A 15,288-nucleotide genomic window follows, 5' to 3' on the forward strand; every position below is an offset into this window, starting at 1 on the left:
TCTATTTCAGCCCTGGTCTTGGAATCCCAGAAATGGAGGGTGTGAGTGCTAGAACAGAGATTCAAGTTGCAGCTGCCTCATTTTACAATGAGAAAACGAGGCCCAATGAGGGAAATGACTTATAAGTCACACTGTTGGTCGAGGCTGCTCAGAGGACAGACATCTTGGCTTTTCATCCAGAAAGCTTCCATGAGGCCACCCAGCCCATCACCAGTCCCAGAATCATGGTCAGCTCAAGAAGGACTTTCCAGAGCCTCCGAAGCAGACCAAGGCTTTTCTGTTCTCAGTTTCACCATAGAATGTGGTGATTGATCCTAGTACTTGTGGATTTAGACTTTGTTCAAAAGAGAATTGAGGGCAGAGGGATGGTAATCGCCCTAGGAAGCGATCTCCTTCTCACAGTCCCAAAACGGTGGTGGGTATGGGGGAGGCTGAGGTCAGGGAGGGGTCCTTGATACAGATTCCATGCGCCCTCATGACCCTGCCTGAAGCCCCCAGGAGCTCTACTCTTCCTTAAAGGGCTCACTCCCTGCCATCCATCAACCCTCACTTCCTGCACCAAGGTGGCCCCATTGCCCTTATCCATGAGTAAATGTCTAGGGGTAAGGAGAAGAGTGAAGCCACCCTTCTCCTGCCCTGTGCCCCTTGGGCAAGAGCTGAGAGCCCTCTCACACGGAAGTGGTGGTTTGGAGGGCAGGAAGAGAAGAAGAGAGAAATAAGTGAAGATGTTCGAGTAAGTGAAGATGCCACCCTGCCACGTTGCCACTTCATACCTCTTTCCACTGGTGTCTTTTCCTTTGGGTCCAGGGGTGCTAAGGTTCTCTTACAGTGTCCTTCTGACAGTAGCTTCTGGATACACTCTAGAGAAAGAAGACAGAGAAACACATTTCAAAAAGGCAGGAGTCCTTGGGGACCACCTCAGTCCACATGTGGCTCCCACTCCCCAAAGTCTCCTTTCCCTACTTCCATCACTGCAAGCACAGAAGCCACACAGGGCACCCATGGCTGGTGATATGGTTTAAATGTGTCCCCACCAAATCTCACATTGAATTGTAATTCCCAATGTCAGAGGTGGGGCCTTAGATGTCCATCCAGGCAGGTGGGAGGTGATTGGATGATGGAGATAGTTTCTCATGAATGGGTTAGCACCCTCCCCTCGGTGCTGTTCTCTTGAGTGAGATATCATGAGATCTGGTTGTTTAAAAGTGCGTAGCACCTTCCCCTCTCTCTCTTGCTCCTGTCCCTACCATGTCACTGTGCGTGCTTCCCCTTCCACCATGATTGTAAGTTTCCTGAGGCCTCCTCAGAAGCAAATACTGTCATGCTTCCTGTACAGCCTATAGAACTGTGAGCCAATCAAATCTTTTTTCTATAAATTACCCAGTCTCAGGTATTTCTTTATAGCAGTGCGAGACTGGACTAATACAGCTGGAAAGGCAGGACTAAGCACCAGCCCCACAAAGCTTCCCAGGATAGCGTCTCCAGAGCCTGTGAATGGGGGCATATTTTCAATCTCCCCAAGTCAGCCCAGAGCCTGTACATCCATGTGATAGCATTGAACATGCTAATCAAAACATCACACTGTGTTTCTTTGCTTCTAGCTAGAATATTATCAACTTAGTGTGGGAACTCCGGTTTCCTTAGGCTGAAAAAAAGGCTTTCTGAGTCATTTTGAAAATAGGAAAAAGAATTAATCATTGCCTAATGAATGCAGACTCTTTGAGCAGACCCAACACTTTCAAGGTCTGCTATCCATGAAGAGATAAGTAACAGTAAGGAAAGCCTCTGGTGGTGAAAAAAGAACTCAGTTCCAGAATGCCAGTGGGGTTAGAAGTCCAGCCTCTCCAACCCTTCCCTTCTGTCAGTTTGATGAAGCATCCCCAGGTCACCAGAGAAGGATCAAATTCACCATGTCCAGGCCACATACCTGCCAGCAGAGACAGGCCAGTCCCGAGAGACTGGCTCAGTCACATGCACAGCTGAGAAATAAGAGCAAAACTTACAGCCTCCAGAGCACAGGGGAGAAAGTGAAGCTCCCTAATCTCTCCCCTCCCAGGCTCCTCCTGCCCTCAGAGACTAGCTGCACAGTGGAAGCCCTGATCAAGTTTCAGGTCTCTCGGATGATAATAATGATCATCCTGACACCCCTTACGACCCCAGAAGAAAGTGTCACCATTTCAGGAATGAGGAATGTGAGCTCAGAGGAGTTAAATAACTTGCCCAAGGTCACACCACTGAAATGAGGCTGAGCTGGGACTAGAACTTCGGCCATGGGAAGTTCTACTGCTGGGACTAGAACTAGTGCTAGTTCTAGAGCTGGGACTAGAACTTCGGCCATGGGAAGCCTGGTGCTAGTGCCATCTCCACAGTGGGAGGGGCGTAAGCAGGAAGGCGATGAGTTCAAGGTCTACCCCACAGACCCCAGCATCAGGGCAGCTCATGCATGCAAGGGAGTCTCAGGACTTCCATTAACTGATAGGAAACAGGGATTGGCTGGAGGATGGGACCTCATTTTATATGGCTATCTGGGCCTCAAGTGTCCATCCAGGCAGTGTCAGTGCAGGGGGACCTCATGCATCATGAACCAGACTAAGACTACAATCAGAGGAATTTGTTACATTTATAAACCCATAAACACACACACACACACACACTGTATATATAGGTATGACCTTTGGCAAGTTATTTGTATGTATATGTAAATTTTTCATTTTTAACTACAAAAGTGTATGTGCTTCCTTACCAGCCATCCTGTTTAACAGGTAGAACCACTGCAAACACTCTGGAGTGAGACCCTCTAGACTTTATTCTACCTAATCAAATGCATGTATGCATGTGTGTGTAAGCATGAACCTATGTGACTACACATGCAGTGTGACTTTTTACAAAAATGGGATCTTACCATACACATTCTACAACATCACTTGTCCATGATTTCACATCCAAAATGGATCTTCTTGAGTCCTTTTCATAGCTGCACAGTATCCCATAGTACATGTGGGTCATAATTTATTTACCATTTGTTTATTTCCCACCGTGGCTCTGTCAAATATTTCTATTTCTGGCCTCTATAGCTTCGCTGGAATGACCCCCTGGGTGCCCATCTTGGTGTAGAAATGTTCTTGCAATTCCAAAGCCCAGACGCTTAGAAGTGGGCAGAGGAGAGGCTGGCCACATTCCGCCTTTGGGTAGTGCTGAGAAACTGCCTTCCCAAAACGCTGGATTGAGTCACCTCACAGTGCAGGGCAGAAGGAACCCCTTTTCTTGGATATAAATTTGAACCCAGGGCTCTGCCTACGGAATGGCTTCCCTAGGCACATTCCAGTGGCCTGGGAGGCCGAGGGCCCTGGACAAAGGGAGGTGTGTGGGACTTGGCTGGCGCAGATGTCCCTGCTCTACTGTCTGGAGCCTCGCAGAGGAACTCGGGCCTACCTGAGCCAGGAACTGCATTTACTGGCTCAGAACTGATAATGAGCTTTTATGAGCTCCAGGGACTGCACAGAACACGTATTAGTGTCAAGAGTGCCTGTCAGCCACGCAGCCTGGGTGAATGTCACACATTAACGGAATTAAAAGCTGCAGCCACGCCGGGAAGGAGCTGCGGGCTGCATGTCAAGAGGTGTGGGCAGCGCCTGTCAACAACAAAATTACTTTCCAGTTTTTGCGCTCCAGAGCCTTAAGCTGTCTCCCGTCTTTGGTGGAATTTTGCCTTCCTGCAGCCTCAGAGGAGATTAGTTTATTACCAGCCTGCCAGAAGAGGCAAAACCCCGCAGTAATCCTAATTCCCATTTGAGCAAATCTGCATTGTGTGAGGGAAACCAGCTGGGCTTAGAATGTTCCCCCCACACACACCCCGTGCCCATGAGATCTCATTGCAGTCCCCTCCTCTCTGCGGGGGAGGGGAGTCACTACAGATATTAGAGCCAGAGCTGTCCTGGGAGATGGAGAAAAGAATCCCAAGGTTTAGGGCTAAGAGCAGGAACCGGTCCTGGGTGCAAGTAGCAGAGTGTAAGCCTGGTGGGCAGATGATGGGGGTCACCTTTGACCTGATTAGTCTTGGGCTTTGGGAAGTTCCGACAACCCTCCCAGCCCCAGACTTGATCTTGCTCTGTACACAGTTCTCCCGAATGTTTGAGGTGGCACAGGTTGAAATCCTAAGTCGAGTTCTTACTAGCTGTGACCCAGAGTAAGTGACCTACCTACATCATGCCTGGACTCCTTATCTATGACACAGGGCTTACAACAGCTGATGACTCACAGGCTGTTGTGAGATTCCATGAGAAATGTGTAGCAGGACTTAGCAGAGAGCCTGGCACACGATATCATGGCTCTTGAATGCAAGTCTCCATGGATTATAATGACACCGTAATTTTAAGTACTTCTAAGAAACAGAAAACACTACCAATTAATTAAATTAACTATGACATCACTTTTTGTACAATGCATCCTGGTTTTAGAGACATTAAGATGTTAAAAAAAAAAAAAAGTGTGCCTTAGAATCCACAAAATACAAAAGCTTAATAGGTGGCAGTAACTCTGATGAGTATAAGCCAATTTCACTCATTTTGCAAGGCCTGGCCCAAAAGTTAGCGCTTCTTCCTTCTCTTCTTTCCTTCAAACTAGGGGTGGAACTCTCAATTTACAAGAAAAATTTGGTCAGCCCACTTCAGTGTCCTGGATGAGGCCCAGATGAGAAACTTTAATATGTCTCCTCATGTTTCCTACTCTACTTTTATTAATTGAAATATAACATACATACACAATAGCACACACACCATGAATATACACCCCACTGAATTTTCACAAACAGAGCAGCCCTGTGCAACCAAAACCCAGATCAAAGACTCTTGTCTATTTCCCAGCTACTGATTCTATTCACCTCATGTGTCCCAAAGCAGCCTTGACTCTCCATCCTCATAGAACCTGCCAGTCCCTGGATGGGCTCACCCTTACTGCTGTCTGCTTGCTGCACACGGGCTCCTGGCTGGTCTGCCAGCCTGCAGCCTTTGTTCCCCGCTCTGCCCTCTCCTTCACTGTCAGAGTGAGCCCATAAACGGAGAACACTGTGTCTGTCTCCTGCTTTAGTGGGTTCCCTGGCCTCCCTTTGTCTAGACACAAGGCCTTTTATCAGCTGATCCCCAATTCCCTTCCAGGCCCACCTTCAGGTTTTTGCCATATGCACAGACCCCACAGTCAAATTGTACTCACCTGGACTCAGAGTGTGCTCAGCCCAACTTCACTGATGTTTGCTCTTCCTGGAATTCCTCTCTTCCTTTCTTAACCCTGAGTTTCACCCCTCCCCTCACTTGGCAAACTCCTAATCATCCTTCAAAACCTTCTTTCAGTTAACTCCTTTGTGAAACCTTCCCACTCTCTCAACAGGCATAATAAGTCATTGTTCTCCGGGCTCACACCACCAACTGTGTGTATAGGTAATAGTATATTTTTTGTTCATGTGATTTTTCCCACCTACCAGACTACGAGTTCCTCAAAGATATGGGTGGTATCTTACTCCCTCTATGAGTCTCAGTTACTGACTCTGCAAATAATAGTTGGATGGATAGACAGTTGCTAGAAGAAATGGATGGATGGGTAGTGAATGGATTTATAAAAGAACTTGAATGGTAGAAAGAAGGAACTAGGCTATAATTGGTTGAGGGATGGGAAGATGACTGGGTGGATGGAGAGATGGATGAATGCAGGGATGAATAGAAGGACAGGGGGAAGACAAGTGGATCTATAAAACAATTAGTTAACTGAATGTGGGAAGACAGAACTAGGTTAACGGTGAGAAAGAGAGGGAATGAATGACCCTCAACTATTTATATAATTTTCTCTAGACCCTGAGAAACTGAGACTCTTAGGACTATGAAGAGCCTAGCTTTAGTCTTCCAGAGTCAGTGGGTCTGAGCAGAGACCACGTGGTCAAACAGCATCACCCCTAGCTCGCTCCACTGTACCACCTGCTGTATCCGTAGATCTACAGATAAGGCCTTCAGGAAGGAGTGGTCAGAGCTGCCTCTTGTCTTGGCCTTTGCTGACCCAGATGCTGAAGAATTCAACAGTGCCACAAGGAGACCAAAGCTTTCCTGTGTCTAAGCCAAGCCCCAGTATGCAGGGTAGTTGCTTTGCCAACTGTGTTCAATAGGCCAGCCTGTGAACAGGCATGGGATAGGCAAACTGCTTGATGTACAGCAGAAGGACAGCTGCTGATAGAAGCCCTGAAAAGATGCCATTTTGGGGGAACTCTAAAATCAATAAAGGGTCAGGATAACCGAACAGCATAGCACTGTTTGGATGGTTCCTGTGAATGGGCTTTGCATAGGGACTAACTCCGCAGTGTAGCCTGCTGCCTATCTGCAACAGGGGTAGGAAACACGGTAGGAGATGAGGAGCCCCCAGCATGAAATTAATGTAAAGCACTGTGGTTAAGAAGTCAGGCTTGTGTGCCCCCATAGATCTGAGTTTAAATCTCAGTTCTGCCTCTTGCTACCAATGTGACCTCAGTAAAGTTCTCTATCCCAGCAAATATCAGGATATCCACCTGCAAAGTATGGACAATCATAGTCCCACCTCACAGGCTTGAGCTAGGGATTGGATGAGCTAATAGATTGCAAATGATTCCCACAGTACCCAGCCTATCATAAACACTCGATACATAGAAGCAGCAGGAATTTTGTAAAATATATTCTGCTGCTACTTTCTGTAAAAAGGGCAATGAGCCAAGCATTATTCTGATACCAAAACCAGACAAGACACTTACAAGAAAAGAAAACTACAGACCAATATCCCTTATGAGCACTAATGCAAAAATCCCCAACAAAATATTATCAACCCGAATTTGGCAGCATATTAAAATGATTATACACCATGACCAAGTGGGACTTATTTCTGGAATGCAAGGATGGTTAAACATACAAAAATCAAGGTAATACTCCACATCAACAGAATGAAGAGGAAAATACCCCCACACAATTATATCAAATAATGCATAAAAAGCATTTGACAAATTCAACACCCTTGTATAATAAAAACATTCAACTAAAAATACAAGAAAACTATCTCAAAACAGTAAACGCCATATATGAAAAACTCACAGCAAACAGCACACATCATATTCAATGGTGAAAGACTGAAAACTTTTCTTCTAGCAACAAGAATAAGACAAGGATGACCATTTTTGCCACTTCTATTCAACATCGTATTGTATTAGAAGTTCTAGCCAGAGCAATTTGACATTGGATTTTGTAATGATTTCTTGGATATGACCCTAAAAGCCCAGACAACAAAAGGAAAAAGACAACAAACCAGACTTCATGAAAGAATTTTAAATTTGTGTATCAAATGACAATACAAACAAAGCAAAAAGGCAACCATGGAATGGAAGAACATTTTGCAAATCATATATCTCACAAAGAATTAATATCCAGAAAATACAGAAAACTCAAACTCAGCAGCAACAAAAAATCCCAATTAAAAAATGGGCAGAGAAGATTAAAAGACATTTCTCCAAAGATGATATACAGTCCATAAGTATAAGAAAATATGCTCAACATCACTAAACATTAGGGAAATGCAAATCAAAATGTGCAATGAGACCAGGCTCAGTGGCTCACACTGCCTGTAATCCTAGCACTTTGGGAGGAAGAGGTGAGTGGATCTCTCGAGCCCAGGAGTCCAAGACCCACCCGGGCAACATAGCAAAACTCTGTCTCTACAAAAAATACAAAAAATCAGCTGGCCACGGTGGCACATGCCTGTAGTCCCTGTTCCTTGGGTGGCTGACGCAAGATGATCACTTAAGCATAAGAGGCAGAGGCTGTAGTGAGTCAAGATCACACCACTGCACTCCAGCCTGGGCAACACAGTGAGACCCTGTCTCAAATCAATCAATCAATCAATAATCATTTATCAGCCATTTGGCTAAGATCAAGTGTAAATAAATAAATAGAACTGCAATGAGATACAACTTCACACCCACTGGCTTGGCTACTATTAAAAAAAAAAAAAACAGAAAATAACAAGTGTTGGCTAGGATGTGAAGGAACTGGAACCCTGTTCCCACTGTTGGTGGGAATGTGAAATGGTACAACCACTGTAGAAAATGGTATGGCAGTTCCTCAAAAAATTAAAAATAGACCATGGTGCCAGTCCCAGCTACTCGTGAGCTGAGGCAGGAGAATGGCGTAAACCCAAGCTCAGTGAGTAGAAACTGCACTATGGTATAGAGCGAGACTCCGTCAAAAAAAAAAAAAAAAAAATAAAAATTAAAAATAGAATTACCATATGCTCCAGCAATTCTAATTCTGAGTATATACCCAAAAGAAAAAGCACTTGACAAATTCAACATCCTTTTATAATAAAAACATTCAACTAAAAATATAATGAAACTATCTCAAAACAGTAAAAGTCATATATGAAAAACTCACAGCAAACAGCACACATCATATTCAATGGTGAAAGACTGAAAACTTTTCTTCTAGCAACAAGAATAAGACAAGGATGACCATTTTTGCCACTTCTATTCAACATCGTATTGTATTAGAAGTTCTAGCCAGAGCAATTTGACATTGGATTTTGTAATGATTTCTTGGATATGACCCTAAAAGCCCAGACAACAAAAGGAAAAACAGACAAACCAGACTTCATGAAAGAATTTTAAATTTGTGTATCAAATGACAATACAAACAAAGCAAAAAGGCAACCCATGGAATGGAAGAACATATTTGCAAATCATATGTCTCACAAAGAATTAATATCCAGAAAATACAGAAAACTCAAACTCAGCAGCAACAAAAAATCCCAATTAAAAAATGGGCAGAGAAGATTAAAAGACATTTCTCCAAAGATGATATACAGTCAATAAGTATAAGAAAATATGCTCAACATCACTAAACATTAGGGAAATGCAAATCAAAATGTGCAATGAGACCAGGCTCAGTGGCTCACACTGCCTGTAATCCTAGCACTTTGGGAGGAAGAGGTGAGTGGATCTCTCGAGCCCAGGAGTCCAAGACCACCCGGGCAACATAGCAAAACTCTGTCTCTACAAAAAATACAAAAATCAGCTGGCCACGGTGGCACATGCCTGTAGTCCCTGTTCCTTGGGTGGCTGACGCAAGATGATCACTTAAGCATAAGAGGCAGAGGCTGTAGTGAGTCAAGATCACACCACTGCACTCCAGCCTGGGCAACACAGTGAGACCCTGTCTCAAATCAATCAATCAATCAATAATCATTTATCAGCCATTTGGCTAAGATCAAGTGTAAATAAATAAATAGAACTGCAATGAGATACAACTTCACACCCACTGGCTTGGCTACTATTAAAAAAAAAAAAAACAGAAAATAACAAGTGTTGGCTAGGATGTGAAGGAACTGGAACCCTGTTCCACTGTTGGTGGGAATGTGAAATGGTACAACCACTGTAGAAAATGGTATGGCAGTTCCTCAAAAAATTAAAAAATAGAGCCTGTAGTCCCAGCTACTCAGCTGAATGGGTCCAGGCAGAGCTTGCAGTGAGCTGAGATGGCCACTGCACTAGCCTCGATAGAGCGAGACCCAAAAAAAAAAAAAACAAAAAAAAAAAAAATGAAAAAAAATTCAACATGCTCCAGCAATCTACTTCTGTATATACCCAAAAGAAAAAGCACTTGACAAATTCAACATCCTTTTATAATAAAAACATTCAACTAAAAATATAATGAAACTATCTCAAAACAGTAAAAGTCACATATGAAAAACCCACAGCAACTAGCAAACATCATATTCAATGCTGAAAGACCAAAAGCTTCTCTTCTAAGATCAGGAACACGACAGTAGGAAAAGAAAGTAGGGTCTCAAAGAGGTATTTGTACACTCATATTCAGAGTAGGATTATTCACAACAGCTGAAATATGCAAGTAACTCAAGTGTCCATCGATAGATGAATGGATAAGCAAAATGTGGTCTATCTACACAATGGTGTATTATTCAGCCTTAAAAAAGAAGGAAATTCTGACATGCTACAACATAGATGAACCTTGAAAATGCTATGCTACATTTTAAAGAGTCAGTCACAAAAGACAAATACTGCATGATTCCACATGTAGAATAGTTAAAATCATAGAGACCGGAAATATAATGGAGGTTACTAGGGGCTGGCAGGAGAGGGAAATGGGAAGAATTATTGCTTAATGGATATAGATTTTCCATTTTACAAAATGAAAAGAGTTATGGAGATGAATGGCATGGACGATTGCACAACATTACGAATGTATTTAAAATAACCGAACTGTGTACTTAAAAATGGCCGAGATGGTAAATTTTATGTTGTGTATTTTATGACAACTAAAAAAAAAAAAGTGGGGAAAAAAAGGGAGTAGCTATGATTCATGATTCCAAGTTATTCCCCTGGGAACCCTTCCCTCCCTCCCTCCCTCCTTTTTGTTCTCACAAAGAACAGATGGGGGCTACACCCCTCCACACACACACAACAGACACTTCATTCACAACAACTGGACTGCCTAATAATTTATATATTAAGTTTCCAGATAACATTGAAGACCACTAGTTTAGAGTCTCTTGATGTCCTAGAATCCCAAGTCAGTCAGATTTCAGAGAAGGAGGAGAGCCAGGAAGACTTCTTGGAAGAGGTAGCAAGGAACAAAGGGAGACAGACAGTTGACCAACCCAGTGATAAGCCTTTCCCTGGTTAGCTTCTGTTGGCAATTTCTCTCTCCATCTCCCTCTTCCCTCCTCCATCTCTCTCTCTCCCTCTCTTTCCATTTCTCTCTCTGTCTCCTCTTCTCCCCACCCTGGCCCTGTACTCTCAACCCTAGCCACCCTACATCTCTTCCTGGCTCCTAGGAGAAATAGCTACCCTTCTGAGTCCCAAGGCCACAAGAACTTGGCCTTATGCCCCAAGAAGGGGCAGAGTCCTCAGGGAGACCCTGGACACCAGCTCAGCCTCAGACGTCCTTTCCCACGCTGATGCCAGGCCACAGGATCCAGGCTGGGCCACTGCCAGCCTGATGTATTGCTTGTTGACAGATAAAAGCTCTGCAGTTTATGGCTCCAAAGCAAAGCCAGGGCTTTGTTTTGCTTTGTTTTAAATTAGCTACATAGGGAGTTGGTGTGGGGGCAGGGGAGAGGGAGGGGAGCCAAGGCATGCTCAGGACGCCTTGCGGCTGCGTCCCCAGCTCAGCAAACCCCAGGGCAGCCTTTAATGAAGCCACCTGAGCGCTGAGAACCTTGCCGTGTCTGCCGGGCTCTCCACCTGCACTTGTCTGACTGGAGGAGGGAAACGCTTCCCACCTGCTCACCCTGTCACTGGGCCCAGCACCCTTTGTTCCCAGAATGAGTTCCAATCAGCCTGGCTAATTGTGCCTCAGGGTCTCAGTGGGGCTGAAGTGAAACCATGACATCCTCAGAAAGATGGGGATCTATTCCTGCTCAGGAAGAAGAGGCCATTCTCTACTGTACTTGACACAGTGCAGCAGGCTCCGGGCACCGTCAGCAAGGGGCCCCGAGGGTCAACCCAGAGGCACGGGCCTCCCAATCTGAGCCCATTAGCTCTTGGTGGGATGAGGAGGGTGGAAGGGCCAGGGAGGGGGGGAATGTCCCAATCCCCGTAAATGATTGCGTGAGACTGTTTATTCTCAATGCAACTGCTATGAAGAATCATCTCCCCTCACGCCTCCCATCTGGTCTGGGGCTTTTCTGCAGACAGCACATGCCAGCCAGGGTTTCTGGATGCCCTCCTGTGTAGGACCTGCCACAGACGGACACAGCCAAGTGGGCCAACTGAGTAGGAAAGAGCGTGTGTAGCCCAAAACCTCTTGCCATCGGTGGGCATCGTCCCACATCTGCTCCCTCTTTTTGCTGTCTGAAAGCACTTTCTCATCACTTCAAGGAGGTAAGGACAAGGATTATCCACTGGACTTCCCTTTTCATCTAAATTGCACTCTTCCTTCTCCTACACTGCACAGCTCAGAGGCGTCAGGCATCTTATCCACAGTCACAGAGCCAAAGCTGCCCAAGTCACGGCACTCATTAAGTCCAGCCTGCATTAGGGGCCAGGTATGGCCAACACAATAGTATTCATCCTCCCAAGAATACATCTGAGATCTTACATCTTGGGTCATTGGGCTGTTTGAGCAAAGATACCAAGGCTTTCAAAGGTAACAAGCACAGCCAGTGCTTTGGCACATGGTTCAAGAAGAACAGAGGCTGCCTCAGTGCTGAAGTTGGCTTTGGTATGAATTGTGTCTCAACATGTTCCAGACCTTGAACTCCACGTGGACGCAATGTGCAGTATTAAACACACAGGAACGCATGTCCAAGGGTAGTCTGCCTCGGAGAGAAGCAGTATTAAAAAGCCACATGACAATAATAGAGATGTTTCTAAACTGGCCACCCTGCAGCTAGCAAGGAAGCTGAAAGCTGAGAACTTTAAACTGGAATTGAGTGACGAGCCCAGCCCCACAGCCAACCACAGCCTTTCTCCGCAACTGGGGCTATTAATTCAGACTTTATAACCCACAGGGCTGCGGTGGAATACTGGGAAAACTGCACCCCAACTCTTTGTAGTGCTTCCTGCTCAAGTCCATGTAAATATATTCAATTGCAGAAAAGGTCCACAGGAGGCAAGACTGCAGAGTCATTAGCATTTTGATGGGTTTTCCCAACACGTGGAACCAGAGAGCTTTAAAATTCATAGCGTGGAGATTAATCCTTCAAGTCACACTTGTCCCTCCTTAGCTTTAGAAGGCCAAGAACTTTTTACCCCTTTAAGACCTTGATTAGGAAAGAAAGTTAGAAAACCAGAGAGCTCAGTCAAGAGTCCTAGAGAAAAGAGGCATGACTGGTTTTGCAGACTGAGGGTGTTGCGTCCAAATACAATTAAATGGCAGAATTCGAGATAGGAGTAGTGGATAGGCTGTCACCCTGCATGAGGGGTGGGAGCTGCTTTGACTCAAATACTCCAGGAGAGGAGTCCCTGCCGGTCCCTAACAGCACAGCTCATCTTTTTGAACTGACAAAAGCCAGGCATCTGAAAACCCACGTGTATTCACTCAGCAAGCCACACTGAAGCCGATCACTATGTGCTCACATAATAGATGCTTGGGACAGTGGGATCAGGAAGCCAGTTCAGCGCAACAAATCCCTGATCTGAAAAAACTCAGTTCGAATGGAGAGACAGGGAAATTGGTGATTACAATAAAATGTGAGGGTGGCAGCAGCGAGTCCAGCTACCCTGGGACCCCCAGCAAGATGCTGGGGGCCCCCACAGAGGGTGGGTCAAGCTGGGTTTATGAGCAGGTCAAAGCTTTCTTTTGAAAATGGATGCGCTGGCCAAGTGCAGTGGCTCATGCCTGTAATCCCAGCACTTGAGAGGCTGAGGAGGGTGGATCACGAGGTCAGGAGATCGAGACCATCCTGGCCAACATAGTGAAATCCTGTCTCTACTAAAAATACAAAAATTAGCCGGGCATGGTGGTGGCACGTGCCTGTAATCCTAGCTACTCAGGAGGTTGAGGTAAGAGAATCCCTTGAACCAGGGAGTCGGAGGTTGCAGTGAGCCCACTGCACTCCAGCCTGGGCGACAGAGTGAGACTCTGTCTCAAAAAAAAGAAAAGAAAATGGATGCTCTATAATATTGAGAAAGGTGAGGCCCACAGTGTTTTCTAGCATATGATCAAAAAGAATATATGGATACTGTTAAGAAAAATCATCTGTAATATGGGAAAAAGGCAAAGAGAGGCCTGTGTCATTTCAACCTCATGTTGGAGTGCTGTTTAGCAAGCCCACCCAAGGATCCTGTAATTACCCAGGGGATTCTAGAGGAATGTAACTTTGTATAAAGTTACACATGAACTTGTAGATTTTTTGGCTGGTAAAACAGATAAGCCCCAAGGTTACGGTTTTTTGCCTTATAGGGCATTAACCAGTTTTATATCCAATCCAGCCATCATATTCAGGCATTCTTTCTCCAATGCCTACATAATCACTGTTCCTTGAATTCTCCTGAGAGCTAGCTTTTCCATCCCACTGGCCTCCTCATTAAATCAATCTTTGACCCATGTTCATTCTAGATTTATGAGAATCATGATTTTATTTTTTAAATTATACTGATAACACATACTCATTTATATAGAGATAGATAGATATATGTATGCATACATATGCGTGTGCGCACACCCACACACACAAACTGTCAAAGAAACAAAATTTCAACAAATTGAGTTGTAAAGATCTCATTTGTTTTTATTAGTGATTCATGAACTGGGCAGCATCCCATCTACAAAACAGAAAGGCGCTCTCTTGCCAAGATAGAGCCACCGCACTTCAGCCTGGGCAACAGAGTGAGACCCTGTGTCAAAAAAAAAAGAAAGAAAGAAAGAAAGTTGTTCTGCTGAGCTGAATAGAAGAGATGGGCTTTATAGACAGGAAAAGGCTAAAGAAGGCAGAAACAAAGAACAAAATGTGGATTGGTCATTTAAAGTCACTTTCCTTGTATTGGTTAAAACAGAGAGGACTTCATCACGCTAGCTAAAACTGGCCTGTTTTGGAGATTAAGCTATCATCTTCCTCTTGATTTCCTGGAAGATCAGATCTTACAAGTAAACAATGTAGGTGTCCGTTTAATAAGGTGAAACTTTAGCATGAATGACTCCATTTTGGGTTGGTGTGTTGGGGCCTAGTGCTAGAGTTCAGTCCAAAACACTGGCTTCTCATATATTTTACTTAACAACATGCAAACATACACAATACACAGGGAAACAACTGGGAAGAAACATACGCAAAATATTAGCTTTAGGTAGCTGAGATATGTATATATGTGACCTTTTTCCCTTTTTTTGGGGGGCGGAGTCCCGCTCTGTCACCCAGGCTGGAGTGCGGTGGTGTGATCTTGACTCATTACAACCTCCACCTCCTGGGTTCAAGGGATTCTCCTGCCTCAGCTTCCTGAGTAGCTGGGATTACAAGCACCTGCCATCATGTCCAACAAATTGTTGTATTTTTAGTAAAGATGGGATTTTACCATGTTGGCCAGGCTGGTTTTGAACTCCTGACCTCAAGTGACCTCAACTGCTGACCCACCTTGGCCTCCCAAAGTGCTGGGATTACAGGTGTGAGCCATTGCACCAGCCTTATGTGTGACTTTTATAATCAGAGAAAGTGATAAACATTATTACTTAAATGCAGAAACAAGTACACTCCCTTCTAAGATGCCCTAAAGTAACAGGTAATGCAAACTGCCTGCTTACCCCACCAGGCACTTCCTAAGCATGTATGTGTGCTGTG

The 15,288-nt window shown here is 44.7% G+C and overlaps 1 protein-coding gene across 2 annotated transcripts in view; it reads right to left on the reverse strand.

Annotated features, from left to right (window-relative positions):
* TSPAN18 (tetraspanin 18) overlaps positions 1–15,288 on the reverse strand; it is a 205,101-nt gene that overhangs the window by 166,074 nt on the left and 23,739 nt on the right. For both annotated transcript variants that reach the window (XM_033207771.1, XM_033207768.1), the window contains exon 2: positions 774–860. The gene's annotated coding sequence lies outside the window, so the exon portion shown is untranslated. The remainder of the gene's footprint in view (positions 1–773; positions 861–15,288) is intronic.

This window comes from Trachypithecus francoisi, unplaced genomic scaffold (assembly GCF_009764315.1).
Source record: "Trachypithecus francoisi isolate TF-2019V2 unplaced genomic scaffold, Tfra_2.0 Lachesis_group8, whole genome shotgun sequence".
In the NCBI taxonomy this organism is placed as follows: Eukaryota; Metazoa; Chordata; class Mammalia; order Primates; family Cercopithecidae; genus Trachypithecus; species Trachypithecus francoisi.